This window comes from Nomascus leucogenys, chromosome 2 (genome assembly GCF_006542625.1).
Source record: "Nomascus leucogenys isolate Asia chromosome 2, Asia_NLE_v1, whole genome shotgun sequence".
NCBI classification, from domain to species: domain Eukaryota; kingdom Metazoa; phylum Chordata; class Mammalia; order Primates; family Hylobatidae; genus Nomascus; species Nomascus leucogenys.
This window is the reverse complement of record NC_044382.1, coordinates 34,482,225-34,501,941: the sequence shown is the minus strand read 5'-3', so window position 1 is coordinate 34,501,941 and position 19,717 is coordinate 34,482,225. Positions and strand designations below refer to the sequence as shown.

Genomic DNA, 19,717 nt, shown 5'->3' with positions numbered 1-19,717 from the left:
AGCAATTGCGGCTTACTTGTGGGGAGGAGTAGTTTCTCAGACCGAGGTGATAGAGGAAGGCTGGGTGGCGCTAAAATGATACAGACGGACCCCCCTCTCCTTTCCACAAACTACAATGCCTACAATGCCTCGGTGTCTGCATTTATTGTGATTCAAGCACTGTGCTAAAGAGTTTGTATGTATTATTTAATCTTTACAACCTAATGAGATGGTTACCTTATTTCCCTTTTGTAAGTGAAGCTGTTAAGTGTTTATTCATTCTGTGCTAGCTGCTGGGGGTACTGTGGTAAATATAAGCTAGATGACATCTACCCACCTGGAGTTGGTGGTGGTGAGAGGTAGTCGAACACATACAAATGCATGTGAAATTGCTACTAATATTCTTTTTTTTTTTTTTGAGACGGAGTCTCGCTCTGTCGCCCAGGCTGGAGTGCAGTGGCGCGATCTCGGCTCACTGCAAGCTCCGCCTCCTGGGTTCACGCCATTCTGCCTCAGCCTCTCCGAGTAGCTGGGACTACAGGCGCCCGCCACCACGCCCGGCTAATTTTTTTGTATTTTTAGTAGAGACGGGGTTTCACCGTGGTCTCGATCTCCTGACCTAGTGATCCGCCCGCCTCGGCCTCCCAAAGTGCTGGGATTACAAGCATGAGCCACTGCGCCCGGCCCCCGCTACTAATATTCTTTAGTGCTCCATAATTCTTTGAAAGAGTAACATTCATCTGGGAAGAAGTGTCTGTAAAGCCATTATAAGAGGGTTATCGAAGGGCGAGTAGGAGTTAGAGAAGACGAGAAAAAAGAGGAAAGGGCAAGGGTAAAGGAGGATAAGGGAAAATAGCCTGAATATTTTAGGCAAAGAGAACAATGTGTGCAAGATCTGGGAAGCATGGTCTGAGGAAAGATGAAAATCGAGCTCTGAACTTAAGCATTATTAACATTTTGGGTCAGCATGATTCTTTATTGGGGGCTGCCCTGTGCACGATGCTTAGCAGTAGCATCCCTAATCCCTAGTCATTAGATGCCAGTACTCTCCCCAGCCAACCACCACCACCAAGTTATGACAGCTAAAAATCTCTCCAGACATTGCCAAATCTAAATGTCTCTGGGGCGGGGGTGGGGGCCACATCAGCTGAATTTGTGAACCACTCTTCTAAGTGGAACCTGAGTGACTGGAACAGCAAGTGAGGGGAGCCACACAGGAGTTGAGGCTGGAATAACAGGAAGGGGCCAGGAAATATCCTGTGGGATTTGTGTGTTGGTTCTAAAAGAAATGAAGATTGTGAACTGATGAGTGATGTTTAGATTTTTTTCTTTTGAAAAAGATTGCTTTGGCTGCTGTGTTAAATCACTTTCCCAAGGTGGTGGAATCCCGAATATTGTGACTCCAAATAACGTGCTATTAACTAATGAGCAGAACTTTCTTCAGGGTTTATAGTAATAAAATGTATCATGAGCCATTGCATTATATTCCGGGATCAAAATCCTGAGGCCCTCACAAAAGAAGCCAGACCATTGTTGGGGACTAGTTTCCAAAGGAACGATAAAATTTCACTTAAAACTTTTCTCTCAACACCCCCACCCCAATAAAACAAACAAGTAAAAATAAAACAAACAAAAAACGCACTCCCCTCCAAACAAAAATAGCAACAACAAAAGGATATAACAACCAAACCAAAAAACCTAGGATTGTACCTTAGAGACCAACAGGCAGCTGCCCTTTGAGGTTTTTACTCCATTGGTGAATTTATTTTTTGTTTTTATGGATACATCATAGTTGTACGTATTTATGAGATAAATGTGATATTTTGATACAAGCATACAATGTGTAATAATGAAATCTGGGTAACTGAGATATGTCTGTCACCCCAAACATTTGTCATTACTTAGTGTAGAGAAAATTCTAAATCTACTCCTAGTTATTTTGAACTATACAATAAATTATTGTTAACTATAGCTACCCTATTTTGCCACTGAACACTAGATTTTTGTGCTTTCTATCTAACTATATTTTTGAATTTCTGAAATTGCTCATTCAAGTGTTCACCGCCTTTCATCAATCATTTTAGCATTTATTGGTTTAGGTATCTGCACAACTTTAGGTAGAATGACCACGTATTATGATTTGCTGGAGACAATTCCATTGTCCCATTTTCTGCCTATTTTTACTTACCCCCATTATAATTATTAATATTGTTCCCTTTTACTCTCAAAAACATCCCAGTTCAGTTGATAAACTTTGTGATTGTACTTTCTTTAAGCTCCATTATCCATGAAGCTGTGTTTCAAGTCATCAACAAGATGCAATAATCCATCATTATCTACTTAATTAATGTTACAGTTAAAAAAATTCTGGTCTCTTGTTTTTTTCTGATGTTTCTATTTCTTCTGAATCAAAAAAGATATCCCTTTCAAATTTGAATGAGCTACAAGAATATGAGCATTAAAAATTGCCAATTTAGATGCTGGCAAGGTTGTAGAGAAAAAAGAATGCTTGTACACTGTTGGTGGGAGTGTAAATTAGTTCAGCCATTATGGAGGGCAGTGTGGCAATTCCTCAAAGACCCAAAGACAGAAATACCATTCAGCCCAGCAATCCCATTACTGGGAATACACCCAAAAGGATATAAATCAATCTATCATAAAGACACATGCACGTGTATGTTCATTGCAGCACTATTCACAGTAGCAAAGACCTGGAAGCAACTTAAATGTCCATCCATCATAGACTGGATAAAGAAAATGTGGCACATATACACCATGAAATATTACACAGCCATAAAAAAAGAATGAGATAATATCCTTTGCAGGGACATAGATAGAGCTGCAGGACATTATCCTTAGCAAACTAATGCAGGAACAGAAAACCAGATACCACATGTTCTCCTTGTAAGTAGGAGCTAAATAATGAGAACACATGGACACATAGAGGGGAGCAACCCACAGTGGGGCATGTTGGAGGGAGGAGGGAGAGAATCGGGAAAAATAACTAATAGGTGCTAGGCTTAATACCTGGGTGATGAAATAATCTGTACAACAAACCCCCATGATACAAGTTTATCTAGGTAACAAACCTGCACCTGTACCCCTGAACTTAAAAGTTAAAAAATTTGCCCGTTTAGGAATGAATTATTAGATATAGACGTTATTCAAATTCTACTTCTGTCTCTGAAAGCAATTGACATATTTATTTAAATTTTCCCCCTTGAATTTCTGCTCCAATTGAGAAGCCAAGCAAAAAATTGAGTTACCTGATTAAGTTTTGCATATTGTTTATTTGACTTTGAAACATAAGCCAAGGTATCCTGCCGATGTACCTTAGGGATTTTGAGAACATCCACTAATTTCATGGCTAGTCATGTAGGAATTTCTTTTTGGAATTTTTTTTTTGGCATTGCTCCCTCACTCTGGAATAGGCTCCAGAAAGTTATATTAAAGGAAACTGCAGTACTTGGTAAATGTGCCATCCTCTGTTAAAGTCACCCAGCTGGCTTTATCGGGGTAGAAAGCCTCACCTAGGTCAAGAGATGAGGCAACAAGAGCTAGACCTGTAATAGCTGCACAGTCCTTCCCTGGGACCTGATGTATCCATCGCCAAAACAAAAAGGGAAAGGACAACCTAATGATGAGTAATATCATTTAGTTAGACAGTCATGCTAGTATGCACACTAAAACTTTTACGTACTTCACAAACACACACAAAACAACTCCATTTTCTTAGTATGGCTCTGAAACTATGGTATTTTAGAGTTGCTTTCTTTCCCTTCTGTTTTTCAGTTAATATGTCATGGAAAATCGTGCCAGAAAATTATGGTTTGAACATGGGCAGTTTTCTCCTACCTTCAGCTATATCCACAAGTACCACATGAAATGGAGATCTGTCAGCTCTGTGTATTTCAGTCAAGTTCCACAATGAAACCTGACAATAATGGTAAAAACCAGTGTAAGTGCCAGTGTTTGTTTTCACTCTCCCTATATATTAACTTTGTAACCTCTTTTCCCAAATATAACAATTATATTTTCTCCAAATTATCTTTTTTTCCCTTACCAAAGAGTTTCCTCGTCAAGTCTCCTGTACTAGGTTATTCAAATTCTGCTTCTGTTATTTCAATTATTTTACTTTGAACAATGAATAGTTTTGGGAAGACAGATTTGCCTGTAATGGCATTGGATGCTTTTGTACAGAACTGGTTTTTAAAAGGCAAAGAAATTTAACCCCAATTTTATAACTATTTCTGGGAGCTTGACTTTAGTATTGCAAGTGCTGCATGTTGTTAAAAAAAAGTCTTTTAAAGATAACATATAAGCAATATTGTAAATACTGTAAGTATTTTCATTGTAGAGATCAAAAATACCTTCTTAAGTAACAAATAAACCTTTCTAATGTCAGGTGAGTGGCTATTGTGGCTTGAAATATGAATTTCAGTGAAAGCGCTGAAGCACTGGAAGTCTATATTTCAAATAACTTGGGTAGTAGGGGAGATAATATGAGAAACAGCATGGGAGAACTCGAAGTGGGCTCTAATGATGGCAAAGCCACTCATGCCAAAGGTAAAAATGAAGCATTTGAAAAATATGACAGCTAACATCTATTTATACTTCAAGAATTTGTGTGCCAAGCATTTCTTTAAGCACTTTGCACTTTTTAACTCAATTACTCCTCCTAACAACCCAATGAGGTAGGTGCCATATAACTCCCATTTGACACATGAGGAAATTGAGAACAGAGTAAGTAATTTTTTAAACATTATTATGGTAGAAAATAATAGACTAGACATTTTGAACTTGTTCCTGAGTCCTTATGCTAAACCAGTAGGCTGTATTGTTATTGTGTTATGAAATGTGAAGGTAGAAAAGTCAATAATTCTGATTAATATACTAATTTATCTAAAATGCAATTACTGAAATCCATATAAATTAAAATTGCAGCAACTAGACATTTGATAATTGCATCTGTGTCTCCACATGTATATATATTCAAGTTGATAAAAATATTTTCTGCAATCTTCTCATTGGGCAAATAATATTTAAACCTTATGTTTAAGTTTATGTTACATTAGTCATGTTCGTTAATTGATATTGCATAGTAGTTAAGGGTAGAGGCCCTGGAGCCAGACTGCATGGATTTACATTCTGTACTACTTACTTGCCATGGAGCTTCAGTAATTTATTTAAACTCTTTGTGCCTCACTTTTCTCATCTGTAAAAGCGAGACAGGAGTATTCATTGCTAGAAGGGTTGTATGACATAATGTATTCAAGTATAAGTGTCTAAGTACTAAGTATTCAATAAATATTTGCAATAATTATTGATGAATCTATGTAGCTACAGAAGCAATATGATTTCTTCAGGAAAAATTGACTTTTTAAAAGCTATAAGGATTGGGTTTGAACAAGCTAACTACTTCTAAGATCAATTATAAACATTCACTCTGTTGTTTCCCCTGCAGATTCTGTATTATATTATAATTTGCTTTTTGATATGGTGGAGTGTATTAAAATATGCTTTTTTATCTCTGTCCAAGATCTTTCAAATTTGGCTTGTCTGCATTGTAAATTTTAGTCTCATAGTATTGTCATAAGAACCGCCTATATTTAGGGCCATTATACTTGAAAATTGTGAACAGTGCTTCTTATATTCGATTTTCTTCACATGTTTCGTCTTATTTCAAATACTATGAAAAGTGTCCATCTTTCTGCCTTCCCTTTCTCTCCTGTCTTCCCCTAAAACACAGAATTTATCAGGAGACAGAGCATAAGATGATTTATATTGTGGAAAATATATTTATTTGCAAAGAAAGAAAAAGGCAGTGTCCCAGGCGAGTGAAATAATAGCCATAACAATTTTTAAAGATACAGTGTTTCTTAAAATCATAGATGGGTCAGGTTTTATTATACTCAACAAGAGAGCAGCTTGAAAATTACTGCAAGTGTGATATATTATGGTTTAGGTTCCTCTAGGCAGTATACTTTTTCTATTTTTCTGTTAGAATTCTTCATGACCATATCTGTTGCCCATTTTTAATGTGGTTATTTGTTTTTCTTGTCGATTTAAGTTCCTTATAGATTCTGGTTACTAAATCTTTGTAACCAGATGCATACTTTGGATGCATACTTTGTAAATGTTTCTCTTATTTTGTAGGTTTTTTACTTTTGCTGTGCAGAAGCGCTTTAGCTTGATTAGATCCCACTTGTCAATTTTTTGTTGTTGTTGTTGTTGCAATTGCTTTTGGGGACCTAAATCAAAAACTCTTTGCCAGGACCAATGTCGAGAAGCATATTTTCTGGGTTTTCTTCCAGGATTAAAAAAAGAAGAAGAATTCCTCACAACCCTCTCAATTAGAGTTATTTTAAAGAAGGTTAATGCTTGAACCACAGTAACTGTCATGCTGTCGTATCTATACATCATTGTAATTTGTGCAGAAATGATTGGTTAGAAGGAACATTTTACTGCTGTTGAGGAATGGAAGGGATAAGACTAAAGTGATGGTTTGAAAAAAATAGAATTCAGACTGGATTAGTTTCCTAGGGCTGCTGTAACAAAGTACCACAAACTGGGTGGCCTACATAAATGAAATTTATTGTCTTAGAGTTCTGGAGGTTAGAAACCTGAAATCAAGGTTTTGGCAAGGCTTTTTCCTTCTGAGGGCTGTGAGGGTGAATCTGCTCCATGCCTCTTTTGCAGCTTCTGGTGCTTTGAAAGCAATCTTTGACATTCCTTAGCTTGTAGATGCATCAGTCCAATCTCTGCCTTCACCTTGACATGGTCTTCACGTAGTCTTCTCTCTGTGTGTGCCTGTCTCTGTGTCCAAATTTCCCTTTTTTAAGAGCACGAGTCATGTTGGTTTAGCACCTACCCAAATGATCTCATTTTAACTTGATTATCTCTGTAACGATCTTATTTTCAAATAAGGTCACATTCTGATGTCGTGGGAGTAAGGACTTCAATATGTCTTTTGGGGGATGTACAGTTGAATTCATACCAGCCTTATGATGTTACTGCGTTCTTTTGCCCAAATATAGACTAAGTCTTTTGCTGCACACATGCTCAAAAGAACAATAATCTGATTTTTTTTCACTTTGATCAGCTATTCATGTCAATGTCAATTATTGTCACTATTGCAGAGTGGCAAACCTTTTGAATCAAATCTGTAGCAATGGAGTCTTCAACTGCATCATTTTGGATGTCTAGTTTAACACTTGTCCCAAAGTAAACTTTTTACATTGGGTTTAAAGTCAGTCCCATGCTTGTAGAAAGACACATGCTGGAATATTTTTCATCAGACTTCCTGAAACAAAGTAAGAGGCCATTATGTTTATAAATGAGTAAAAGCCTGCTAAAGGAAACTCTTAGTGTCTACAGTACCAGTTCTTAAACAATGTTATTTTATTGATTTTTTTTTTTGAGACAGAGTCTCGCTGTCACCCAGGCTGGAGTGCAATGGCGCGATCTCGGCTCACTGCAGGCTCCGCCTCCCGGGTTCACGCCATTCTCCTGCCTCAGCCTCCCGAGTAGCTGGGACTACAGGGGCCCGCCACCTTGCCCGGCTAATTTTTTGTATTTTTAGTAGAGACGGGGTTTCACTGTGTTAGCCAGGATGGTCTCGATCTCCTGACCTCGTGATCCGCCCGCCTCGGCCTCCCTAAGTGCTGGGATTACAGGCGTGAGCCACCGCGCCCGGCCTATTTTATTGATTTTTTTCACTTGTGATGATTTTTAAAATTATAAAGTAGAACTATAAAAGTAGGCATTTTGATTTTTCAGTTTTCTTCCATAGAAGAAAAACTTATTATAATCATAATGCTTTTAATGTACTTAGATATGATTTTTTGTTATTGAGACTGATTATAATACTTAACTCTTTCCCTTAAATGAGGATTATTTTATTTTAAAACAGAGACTTGTGAAATCAAATGTCTGATTTTAATTAAATTCTGCACACTTAGATCTAGAAGTCAAAGACAAACACATTTTTTCCTTTTGATTTTCAGTCAAGATGTTTTTTATTATTATTCTGCAGTCCTAATTTTATACAATTTAATGAAAATCATAAATCCCCTACTGTCTGTGATAATGAATTTTCCTCTCTGGAAGAGAATATAAACATTTCTTAACTCTTGCTAAGATGTTATTTTGGAAAGATTAACATCATTTAAAATATTATTTGATTCTAGATTTATAAATAGCATTTCTTTTCTTGACTCAAATTAAAAGTTATTCCTTTTAATTTAAAAATTGACTTCTGTACTAAATATTATAACACACTACACTCCCCTTCCCACTCCCTGGAAATTAAATGTCTCAACTTCATATTAAAATTTTGAGAGGCCCCTAGGAAATTGGCCTGAATTCACTGAGATAGCTCTAAAGTTAACAAGAATAGACCGATCTTCATAGAACAATCAGGACAGCAAGTGCATCAGAAAATGACCAAAACACCCCTCGTTTAACTGGCTATACATATTGAGAATTAAAGAGAATTAAAACTGGCAGGAACCTTGAGAGAATTCATTCCCCACTCTTTGACTTTACAAATGAGGATCTGAGGCCAGGAGAAGTGAGGGGATGTATTGTAAGACCTACAATTGCATGTGTTGACTTGACATTTCTGACCCTCACAGGGTCCTAAAGGTTTAGCCATGAGTTCCCTTGCTCTTGCCAGATATGTCCCCTACCCAGCAGAAAAGGCTCCCCACCAGGCAGGTTCCCCTATCAGCTACCCGACTCAGGCCTCAACCCAAGTGGTTTTGCCTTCTTACGAGCTGGTAAAATTACTCAAAGAAGCAAATTACATCCCCCTCCCCCCATGGGAACCAGGAGGTAACTCATCCTCCAGATACTGTACACCACAGGCCCTGCTAATTCACTCTACTCCTGAGTGTAACCACTGTGTATCCCTGCATGTGTGCAGGCTCCTCTCTCCCAGGCTGTGAGTGTATGTGATTAATAAACTGCTGCCAGTCTCATCTGTCCAGTGTTGAGTATATCATGAGCTCATCCGTCTTGTACTATTTGGGAACAGGGATCCTTCCTTCACCACCATGGTAGATAGAAGACTATCAGAACAAGGGATTTGATCAATTTTACTAATATGGCTAGTATCAGATTCACCATTGTATCTTGTCTTTGCCTTTCAGCTAGTACGTGACAAAGATTAGGTGATAAATAAGTGATTGTAACCATCTAATTATGTCAGAAACTCTATTAGAAGAGAGGTTATGTTATATTTACTTTTGTATCCCAACTCTAGGACATAAAATAATGTTGTTTGTGGTATTTATTCATTCGTTTAACAAAGATTTATTGAGAACCTACCTTGTTCCAGTCACAATATACAACAAACAGATTCTGTGTCAGTCTGTGTTTTTTTAAGCTTGACATAGTTCTACTCGCCCATTTTCCCTGCGGGTGCTTGTAAGTTCACTGGCATCAGTCCTCTGCCTGGAGAAATGCTCCTGTTCCTCAATGCTTCTAGCTTGATGAGGTCATTATTGTGCTTCCATACAAGCCAGGATCACCATTCTTTGTGAACTGGAAGGTCTGAACCAAGAAAAGATTCTAATTGGAGATCTGCTGCTTGGGAAAATGTGTATAGTGATCTGCCAATGACTATCCTTGCTTTCAGTGATAATGATGCTCCTACATGAGAAACATTCATCTGTTTCTAAGACCCACAGTCCTGAGCATTAGTGCACATGGGATTAGACACTGAGGGATAGCATACTTTGAGAACTTTTTATTTTGTTCAGGGCAAGGGGGAGTGTATCCATGCCAATAGGACTCCACAGAAGCACTCATTTAATCCCCTGGTAGTTCATTTCCTTAAATTCTTCTGCCATATTTCTCAATATAACTATCCCTCATTTCAGTTATCTGTTGCCTTGTAAAGAAAAACAAACAAACAAAAAACTCCAAAAAGACAAAAGAACAAAAATAAAAAAAAAATCTCAAAACTTGGTGGATTAAAACCATAACAATAACATTTTATTTCCTGAAAATCCAAAATTTGGGCAGGCTTGTTGGGGGTAGCTCATCTCTGTTCCAAACAACTTCAGCTGGGGAGCTCAAAAGCTGGATGTTGAATTCATCTGAAAGCTCATTCACATATGTGACTGTTGATGCTGGCTGCAGGTTGGGATCTCAGCCAGAGCTCTCAAACAGAACATATACACGTGGTTTCTTCATGTGGTACGGGCTTCCTCAAAACATGGCGGCTGTAGTCTGGGGAAGAGTATCCTGAGAGAGAGAAAAAAGCTGTATTACCATTTCTACATCATCCTTGGAAGTCAGACGATATTCTGAAGCATTCTATTGGCTAGAAACATGTCTCTAAAGCTGGTCCATATTCAAGGAAAAGACAATTATACTGCAACTTTTTATGCAAAGATTTTCAAATATTTTTTAAACATGTTTTTAAAACCACCACTTCTCAAGGGGATATAATTGAAAAACAAAACAAAGAATAGTGAATGTTCTTGTGTAATCTGAGAGGCCTATATTGGTTAGTAGCAGTATCTACACAGCAATTCCCTTTTGGGTCTATATAGCCGAAGGATATCAAATCAGCACCTTATAGAGATACCTGCACTCCCATGTTCATTGCAGCATTTTTCAAAATAGCTAAGATATGGAAACAACCTAAATGTCCATCAGTGGATGATTGAATAAAAAATTTGTTGTTGGTGGTGGTGTTTGTGTGTATAATTGAATATTATTCAGCTTTTGTAAAGAAGGAGATTCTGCCATTTGTACAACATGGATGAAACTGTAGGACACTATGTTAAGTGACATAAACCAGACATAGAAAGGAAAATACTGCATGATTTCCTTTATATGTTGCTATGGTTTGGATGTGTCCATCAAAAAGTTGTTGTGTTGGAAACTGAATGGTCATTGTAACAGTATTAAGAGGTGAGGACTTTAAGAGGTAATCAGGGCAGGGCACGGTGGCTCATGCCTGTAATCCCAGCACTTTGGGAGGCCGAGGCAGGTGGATCACCTGAGGTCAGGAGTTTGAGACCAGGCTAGCCAAGATGACAAAACCCCATCTCTACTAAAAATACAAAAATTAGCCAGCCGTGGTGGCACGTGCCTGTAATTCCAGCTACTTGGGAGGCTGAGTAGCTTGAACCTGGGAGGTGGAGGTTGCAGTGAGCTGAGATCGCACCACTGCACTCCGGCCTGGGCAACAAAAGTGAAACTCCATCTCAAAAAAAAAAAAAAAAGTTATCAGGCCACTAGAGTTAAGCTCTCATGAAGGGATTGATGCTGTTATCGTAGGATTATGTTAGTTATGGCAGGAGTGGGCTCTGAATAAGGTTATCCCCATTCATTTCTCTGTCTTGTGTGATCACTTCCCCCCTTCACCTTCTGGCATGGATGACTCTTGCCAGGTGCCAGCACCATGCTCTTGGACTTCACAGCCTCCAGAATGATAAGCCAAATAAACTTCTATTGCTTATAAAGTACCCAGTCTGTGGCATTCTGTTATGGCAGTAGAAAACAGACTAAAACATATGTGGAATCTGAAAGCAAACAGAGAAACAGCCCTTTAAATATACAAAAGCAGAATAGAATGATGGTTACCATAGGCCAGGGGAAGAGGGGATTGAGATTTGTAGGTCAAAGGGTACAAAGTAGCAGTTATGAGGATTAGCACATCTTGAAATCCAAAGTACAGCAGGAGGGCTATGAAGGTGATAGTTAATAATATACTATTGCATAGTGGACATTTTCAAACAGTAGATTTTAGGTGCTTTTACCACACACACACCAGGGATTGCTTGAGCCCGGGAGATTGAGGCTGCAGTGAGCCATAATGGTGCCATTGCCCTCCAGCCTAGGCTGACACAGGGAGGTCCTGTCTGAGAGAGAGAGAGAAAGAGAGAGAGAGAGAGAGAGACAGAGACAGGTTAAAGAAAAAGTTTCTTAAGATTAAGTACAATTGTGATCTTAATTACCTTTTACCTTTCTTCACTCCCAGTTATCTCTTATTAGTATTTCTTTGTTATTATTGTTATTATTATTGTTTGTTGTTACTTAACACATATACATACACAGAGTATCTTTGTGAGATGATGGATATGTTAAGTTGCTTACTTGTAATCATTTCTCTATGTGCATGTATATAAAAAATCATGTTGTACACCTTAACTTTATGTAATGAAACATAAAAAAAAAAAGAGTGGGAATAAGACCAAAGCAAAATAAACGTGAAAGAAAGAGTTCTAAATATATATTAGATCCTAACATGTGAGTAAAGGGCTACTTCAGTGTTGAATCTACTTATTGGTGTTTTGTGTTTCTGTAGATATGGTTTTACTGTAATTTAGAAATGTTATTCAATTACTAGTGGAGTATTCTGCTTCTTGCACACTGTTCTTCCCTATAAAAACATGGTCTCAAAATAAAATAATTTACTCATAGAATAAAACACAGCTGGATAACTATTCTGTAGTGCTCTTTCTCTACCTATAATGATGCACAACATTTGCTGTTTGCTTATTTTTTTAATGATGCATAAAGGATGACTCTCCTTTTCGTCTCTACAATTTCACATCAGTAAAATGTTTATTCCATGCTGATTTTGCCCCCTAGTGGCTTTTTATGGCCTTGTCCCATATTTAAAAATAATTTTCAAATCTTGTGGAATATAATTAGGAAAAGTACCATTTTCTTCCTCTGCCACATGCACGTCGCTTTATAGATGAGGAAACTAAACCCCAGAAAACTTGCGGGACTAGTCTGTTGTCACACATCTAGCTAGAACTACAAATTGTATATTGCTGCCTTCTCCTACCCTACTAGAAATAAGCCTCGGGAAGACAGGGCAGTTTTGTTCATTGATGAACAAGAACAGTGCCTAGCAAATGGTAGGTACTTAGTAAATATTTGCTATATGTTATAAATAAAAGTATAAATGAATCAAGACTGGAACCTGTATTTATAGGTTTGATGCCTTACTTAACACTATGTAGTATGTTTTATCTTTACCATAAATCTTGTACATAGTGCTTGATACTTGATTCTACTTTACTCCATGACAATTTCAACTCCTTGAACTACCTCATCCTTTACTTGTTTTGTCATTAGGTTTGTTACATTATCATTCATTTATTCATTCAATATTAGTAACAGCTTAATCAGGCACTGTGATGCCTACAGAACTATAAAGAGGTACTTTTTAAAATTCAATTTTTATTTGTTATTAACTTGGTAAAATATCATGTAACATAAAATTTGCTATCTTAACTATTTTTAAGTATACAGTTCAGTGTTGTTAAGTATATTCACATTGTTGTGAAACTAATCTCTAGAACTTCTTAAACTTGCAAAATGAAATTCTGTATCCATTAAACTTCCCACCCCAGCTCTGGCAACCACCATTCTACTTCTATTTCTATGCATTTGACTACTGTATATAGTATTATTCTTTTTATGACTGGCTTATTTCACTTAGCGTGATGTCCTCAAGGTTCGTCCATGTTAAGGTATATGGCACATTTTGTTTATCTGTTTATCATTGATGGACACTTGGGTTGCTTCCATCTTTTAGCTCTTAGGAATAATGCTCCTATGAATGTGGTGTACAAATATCTGTTCGAGACCCTGATTTCAATTCTTTTGGATATATACTTAGAAGTAGAATTACCTGATCATATGGTAATTCTATTTCTAATTTTTGAGAAACTGCCATACTGTTTTCCATAGTGGCAGCACCATTTTACATTCCCACCAACAGTGCACAAAGGTTCTAATTGCTCCATATGATAGCCAACACTTGTTATTTTCTTCCTTCCTTTTTGTAGTGCCATGTTGTGAGTGTGAGGTGATATCTTATTATGGTTTTTATTTGCATTTCCCTGATGATTAGTGATGTTGAGCATCTTTTCATACACTTGTTGGACATTTGTATAGCTTCTTTGGAGTAATGTCTATTCAAGCCCTTTGCTACAAAGAGGTGCATTTAATCAGTTACTTCCTCTGTCTACAGAAAAATTTTAGTTAGCAACATGGTAAGAGCCATTTCCCTTGTTCTTTTTGATACACTATATCACCATTATTTCAGATCTCAATAATAAATATAAAATAATAACCAAAACTTGCTCTTATTATGTGTCTGGCACCGTTCTAAATATCTTACATATATTAACTAATTTAATCCTCAAAACTTCCCTATAAATGGATACTGTTAACTATCTTAATTTTGCAGAGGAAGACAGAGGCAGAGAGAGTTAAGTGACTTGTCCAAAGTCAAATGGCTGCTGAGCAGTAGAGTGAGGATGGGTACCTAGGAAGTTGATTTAGAGTCTATGCACTTAACCACAACATTATTTTGCCTCTCTGACACCTACTCAATCTTTTAAAATATCACCTACATCTTTGTTATTGGACACCTCTTCTGTATAAGTTTGTATTTCAGACAACAGAAAATTAAATGCAAATTGATAGCATTGTAGGAAGATATTCATTGCCTCAGTGGATGCCAAGTCTAGGGTACAGCTAGCTTCAGATTTGTTTGAATTCAGTGGCTCAAACAATATCATATATCGTAATGGTCCCAGAAAGTGTTCCCAAATCACATCTTTTTTGGCTCTGGTTGAGCTTCATGTCCATTGCTGTAATAAAAATGGTGGCAGGGAGTATAAAATGCTGTGACCAGTCTACCCAAGTAAGTCATGCACCTGTACCTGGAGCAAGGGTGACAACAATACTGCCTGAAGCACAGAAACCTGGAGTAGGGGAGGGATAATTCTCATGCAGTATTACTAGACACCCATTTACATTTTATTGTTTTTTCGGGAGATAGGGAGCTTTTTCGCATTAGGAATAAATACATGAGTGAAATTACTAAGATTTTAAAAAACCCTTTCTTGTCATGAATGATTTGAGTAATAAAAAGATAATAACAATAGGTACATCAATTTAGTACTTACTATATAATAAATGCTGTCCTAAGCATTTTACATGTATTGGCTCAATTAATCCTCACAGGAACTCTCTAAGTCAAGTACTATTATCATCCTATTTTACTGGTAAGATACCTGAGGTGCAAAAGTTTCTGGGTGTACCTGGAAGGGAATATGGTAACTTGCTCTAGGTGACCCAGTTGTTGAAGTCAAGATTGGAACTCCAAGTGAGCTTCGGAATCTCTTCTGCATTCTAACATTGAAACACCAGCCTGTCTTCAGAGCCTCTTCTATAATCTATCATTCATATCACAAGATAGCTTACTTTTCACATAGAGAAACTGTGGCCCACAAAAGAAACAGAATAATTCATCAGTTATGCCTGATGTTTGCTACCAGGAAAGACAGCAGAGACTCTCATATGGCCAACCCAGAAAACAATTAGAGTTTACACTAGCATGTAACGTCTATAGTTATGTAAGAAAGAAATATGTAAATATGAAGTCTATTCTACGAAGTTTGTGCTAGATCTCATTTAAAAAAAAAAACAAAAACAAAAAAAACTAATGGCTTATGGTCCCTGTTCAGAGCCTAAGGGAATTGGTTTAAAGTTTAAATAAAAAATTGTACATGCTCCCAGTCAGAACTATTCATCATCATAAGCATTGCATTTATTTTATTTATATGTACTTTAACAATATTCTAGTTTTGTAGTTTTAAAAAATAGCTGAAAAGTCTGTCTTGAAGCTCTCTCACCTCTTAAAAGAAAGCAGAAGGACTTTAAAAAACCAGTTTGTTTAAACAAGGCCAAACTGTTTTCCAGGTATCCACATTTTCTCCTCAACACATGCCCAATCCAAAGACAGAGCATCAAAGGCAATATACTATATGTAAGTTAAAGTTTTAATATTTACCAAACTGATCAAGGTAAAGGATTATTAACTTTTTTAACCACTAGAAGTGTAACATTAGCTGTGTAGCTTTTCTTGGCCTCAACTTTCTCAACTGAATAATGAAGATAAAATGAAACTGGAATAGGGATGTATTGATCCATCCATTCATTCAGTAACTCTTTATTCAACACCTATTATGTGTCAGACTCTGTGCCAGGTGCTGGGGATGGAATATAATAATGAACAAAAATAATAATGATCCCTTCCCTCTCAGCACTTACAGTGTCACTGGGGGAGTGAAACATGATTCAAATAATCACTCCTCAAATAGTCAAAGAACTCCTTAGGGCTTTTCAGTTCCTAAATTCCATATATACATAAACATAAAATATAGTGCATAGAACACAAATCTTCTTACATGTTTATTTGAAAGATCTGACAAATCTCATTTATTTCTTAGACTCATTTTTTCCCCAGATTATTAGCCACAGATATTGCAAACCACTTATAACAATTTGCTGCCTGCCAATGACATAATGCATTGTCCTGGCTCATTACTGTAATAGTTGTTACTATGCATATTGAATGCAAATTTCAGGTAATATTTTAGTCTTCATTTTCTATTTATTCCTAGGACTGCCTTTCTATTTCTAACAGGGAGGGATTAAAAAATAACAGGGTCAATAAATTTTAGAGTTTCAAAGGTAAGAGCTGATTTCACACACACACACACACACACACACACACACACACACACACACCCGGGCGAGAGAGAAAAAATGTTGTTTATTCTAGCTATAACAAAATATCACTTGGGTTCCCCCTTTTCCTCAGATTTTAATTCTATTGATGAGGCATATACAGAGGAAAATATGAAAATGAGTTGTTTTCACTGAATCATTAATGACTTGAGGCTGGCAGGAGGTAGACTTCTTAATTGCTTAATTGTTTATTAAATTTATTCTTTAGCAGTTGATCTCTGGATTTCTTTGTGTACCCCAGAGTCTTGTTGTTAATCAAATATTCTGTAAAATTTTTGCTTTTACCTGGAAAAATGATTCTACAAGTTCCAGATGTCTTAGGTTGTGTTAAATGTTTGAGGAAAGAAGGCTATTTATTGGAAACCAGCCAGGATCTTTGTTTAGATTATTTTTGCCAGCAGCTCTTCTACTTCAGGCTGTGATTTCATCAAAAAATATTTGCACAAGCCATTGCTTCAGTAACCACGTCTCCAGCCCCACCGGAAGTGTATGTGGTTAATCTAGTAGACAGCACTCTTCTGTCTGATCCTAGCTTAGACATAGTAGACTGAAAAATTATGTATCTGGAGTTGTTTTTCACCAGGGTTGGCAAGAGGCTCTGATAATCTGCCATCATTATAGGTTTCTTTCTTCTTATCACAACAGCAAGCCTTCTTTGATGGGGACGAGTCTAGGCAAATGTTTTGGTTGATAATGAATTGTCCAAATCTTAGATTTCATCTGGATTTTTCTGTTAATGTGATCCTTCTCTGCATATTGTCCTTTGGTACTTACAAAAAGCTAATAGATATTAGCTTTGTACCTCTTCCAGATTTACTGTTATTTAGCAGTAGGGAATCATTAAGGCTGCATTCTCATCCTAGATCTGTTTTCTTATGTCTGTCAAGAGAAAATACATGAGAAAATAGTCAAAGTGAGTTTTAAGAATGTATTTCCTGATGGAGTTTAGAATGATACATCTGGTGGTAAGCTTTCTCATCCTAACTCTTTTCTTCAACCCACACAGGGTGTTTAACCAAAAGTGGCTAGGCTGATAGTTAGTAGGTAGGACATTTCAACCTCTGGCAAATTTGTCATTGAGCAGCATCATTGAAAAGGTGGAAGATTCTCCACTATCCTCAAAACTTTTTCAATGACTATAAATCAAATGTAATAAAGAGGCATCTAACCAAAGTAAAATTTAAGCTGTTGTGCCTAAAGTGATCCAAATATACATGAAGAGAAATGTATCAACAGATAAATAACTTGAGTTATGAAATAGGGGTTTGGAGCAGAAAAAAGTCAGGTGAGAGGTCAGCTTGAAAACACCAAATGGGGCGTTGTAATATTCCTAATCAAATACTCACCTCCCGTCCCCCGCCACAAAAAGTTGAGAATCAATACTGAGTGAACAGCTTCTTTGAAAAGTGACTCTTTCTACAAAGAAGTTCCAAAAGAGAGATAAAAGGTCAACTATACACAACATAATCAAAAGCAAACCCTGTTGTCATGGTAAGGCCTTATATTCATGTGTAGGGTGTCTAAGTAGCACCAGTAATTTGCAAACACATTGATAAAGGCAATAAATAACAATGATATCAAAGGATGCACTTAGACATTTTAGACCCTCTAAGATATGCCAGGCTCTTTAAAATACTTAAATCTACTGGAGTAGCAGTTCTGAAAGTATTTAACGCATAGCTCTTAACCTACTTGGAGAACACATACTGTTTTGAAATTTGGATGATCTCTTGGAATCTCTAGAAAATGCAGAGCAGGTCACGCCTGTAATCCCAGGACTTTGGGAGGCCGAGGCGGGCGGATCACGAGGTCAGGAGATTGAGACCATCCTGGCTAACACTGTGAAACCCCGACTCTACTAAAAATACAGTAACAAAATTAGCCGGGTGTGGTGGCGGGCGCCTGTAGTCCTAGCTGCTCGGGAGGCTGAGGCAGGAGAATGGCGTGAACCCAGGAGGCGGAGCTTGCAGTGAGCCGAGATTGCGCCACTGCACTTCAGTCGGGGTGACAGAGTGAGACTCCGTCTCAAAAAAAAAAAAAAAAAAAAAAAAGAAAAGAAAAAGAAAATGCAGAGCAGGTACATAGAATTTTGCATACAATTTCAGGGAATTCATGAATTTTGTGAATCCCGTTTGCAGACCTAGGTTAAGAATGGAGGCTTAAAGCAAATCGTGCTAGGTAATAAGGACCTTCACGGAATATAATTTTCCTTTCTGAGTAACTGTTGTCAGCCACCTTGTATCACAATACACATGCCCTTTAGTTTTTTCAGGTGGTTTGCCAGCATTTTTTCCTCTTTTCCCTTATATTGGTCATCTCATTTTAATTCACATGGTTGCCATATTCCTTAGCCTTTTATGAAGATAGTTAAGGTAGACTGCTATATTGTTATTTCCCTTCCTTCTCCACAGTGGCTTTAAAGAGTTTATGTGGCCTCTGTGTCAGAACTACTTATTGCATTCAGGATGAGGCTGACAAACCACAACCTGTGAAGACAGACTGGGGAAATCCACCGGAAAAGGTTTTGGAGGGAACTGCAGATTCGTTGTGAGTAACCAGGCCCAGCGAGAGCAATGAATTACATAAGCACAAATGAATATGTCTGCATTTTGATGACCCTTCACCCCACCCGCAGCCAGGCACTTAGTCACTCTTTCCTCTGTGTCTCCTTAACGCTATTATACCTCTATTATAGCTCCTATCACTGCACTGGATTTATTTGTTTACGAGTCTGTCTCTTTTACTAGACTATGAGCAATTCCAAGGCAGAGTCCATGACTTATTTATCTCTGTACCTCAACCCAGTGTCTGGGTTAAGAGTGCAGGCTTTGGAGTCAGAGTGTCTGCACTCAAATCCACGTTCTGTACATTTGCGTAAGATCACTTGGGCTAGCTACTTGACTTATCTGAACCTTGGCTTCTCTCTCCTTCCTTTCTCTCTCTTTCTTACGATGCCTCACTTTCCTTTGCGCCTATAAGTGTCACACTAACAAAATTATTGTGAAGAATAAATGAAATAATGCTCAGCATAGCGACAGTCATGTAGTAGTGATTCAGTAATTGGTATCTATTATTATATCTATTAATATTACGATTGATTGTTGAATGAAAATTCCTTTCCTTACTATAGTTCACCTGACTGGAAAAAGCCTTTTTTAGC

At 37.4% G+C, this 19,717-nt stretch overlaps 1 protein-coding gene across 1 annotated transcript in view; it reads left to right on the top strand.

The window, feature by feature from the left end:
• The window catches only part of KCTD16 (potassium channel tetramerization domain containing 16), a 314,348-nt gene continuing 294,631 nt past the window's right edge, over positions 1 to 19,717 (top strand). Inside the window, exons 1-2 of the mRNA XM_003266570.2 lie at positions 1 to 175; positions 3,772 to 3,937. The gene's annotated coding sequence lies outside the window, so the exon portion shown is untranslated. The remainder of the gene's footprint in view (positions 176 to 3,771; positions 3,938 to 19,717) is intronic.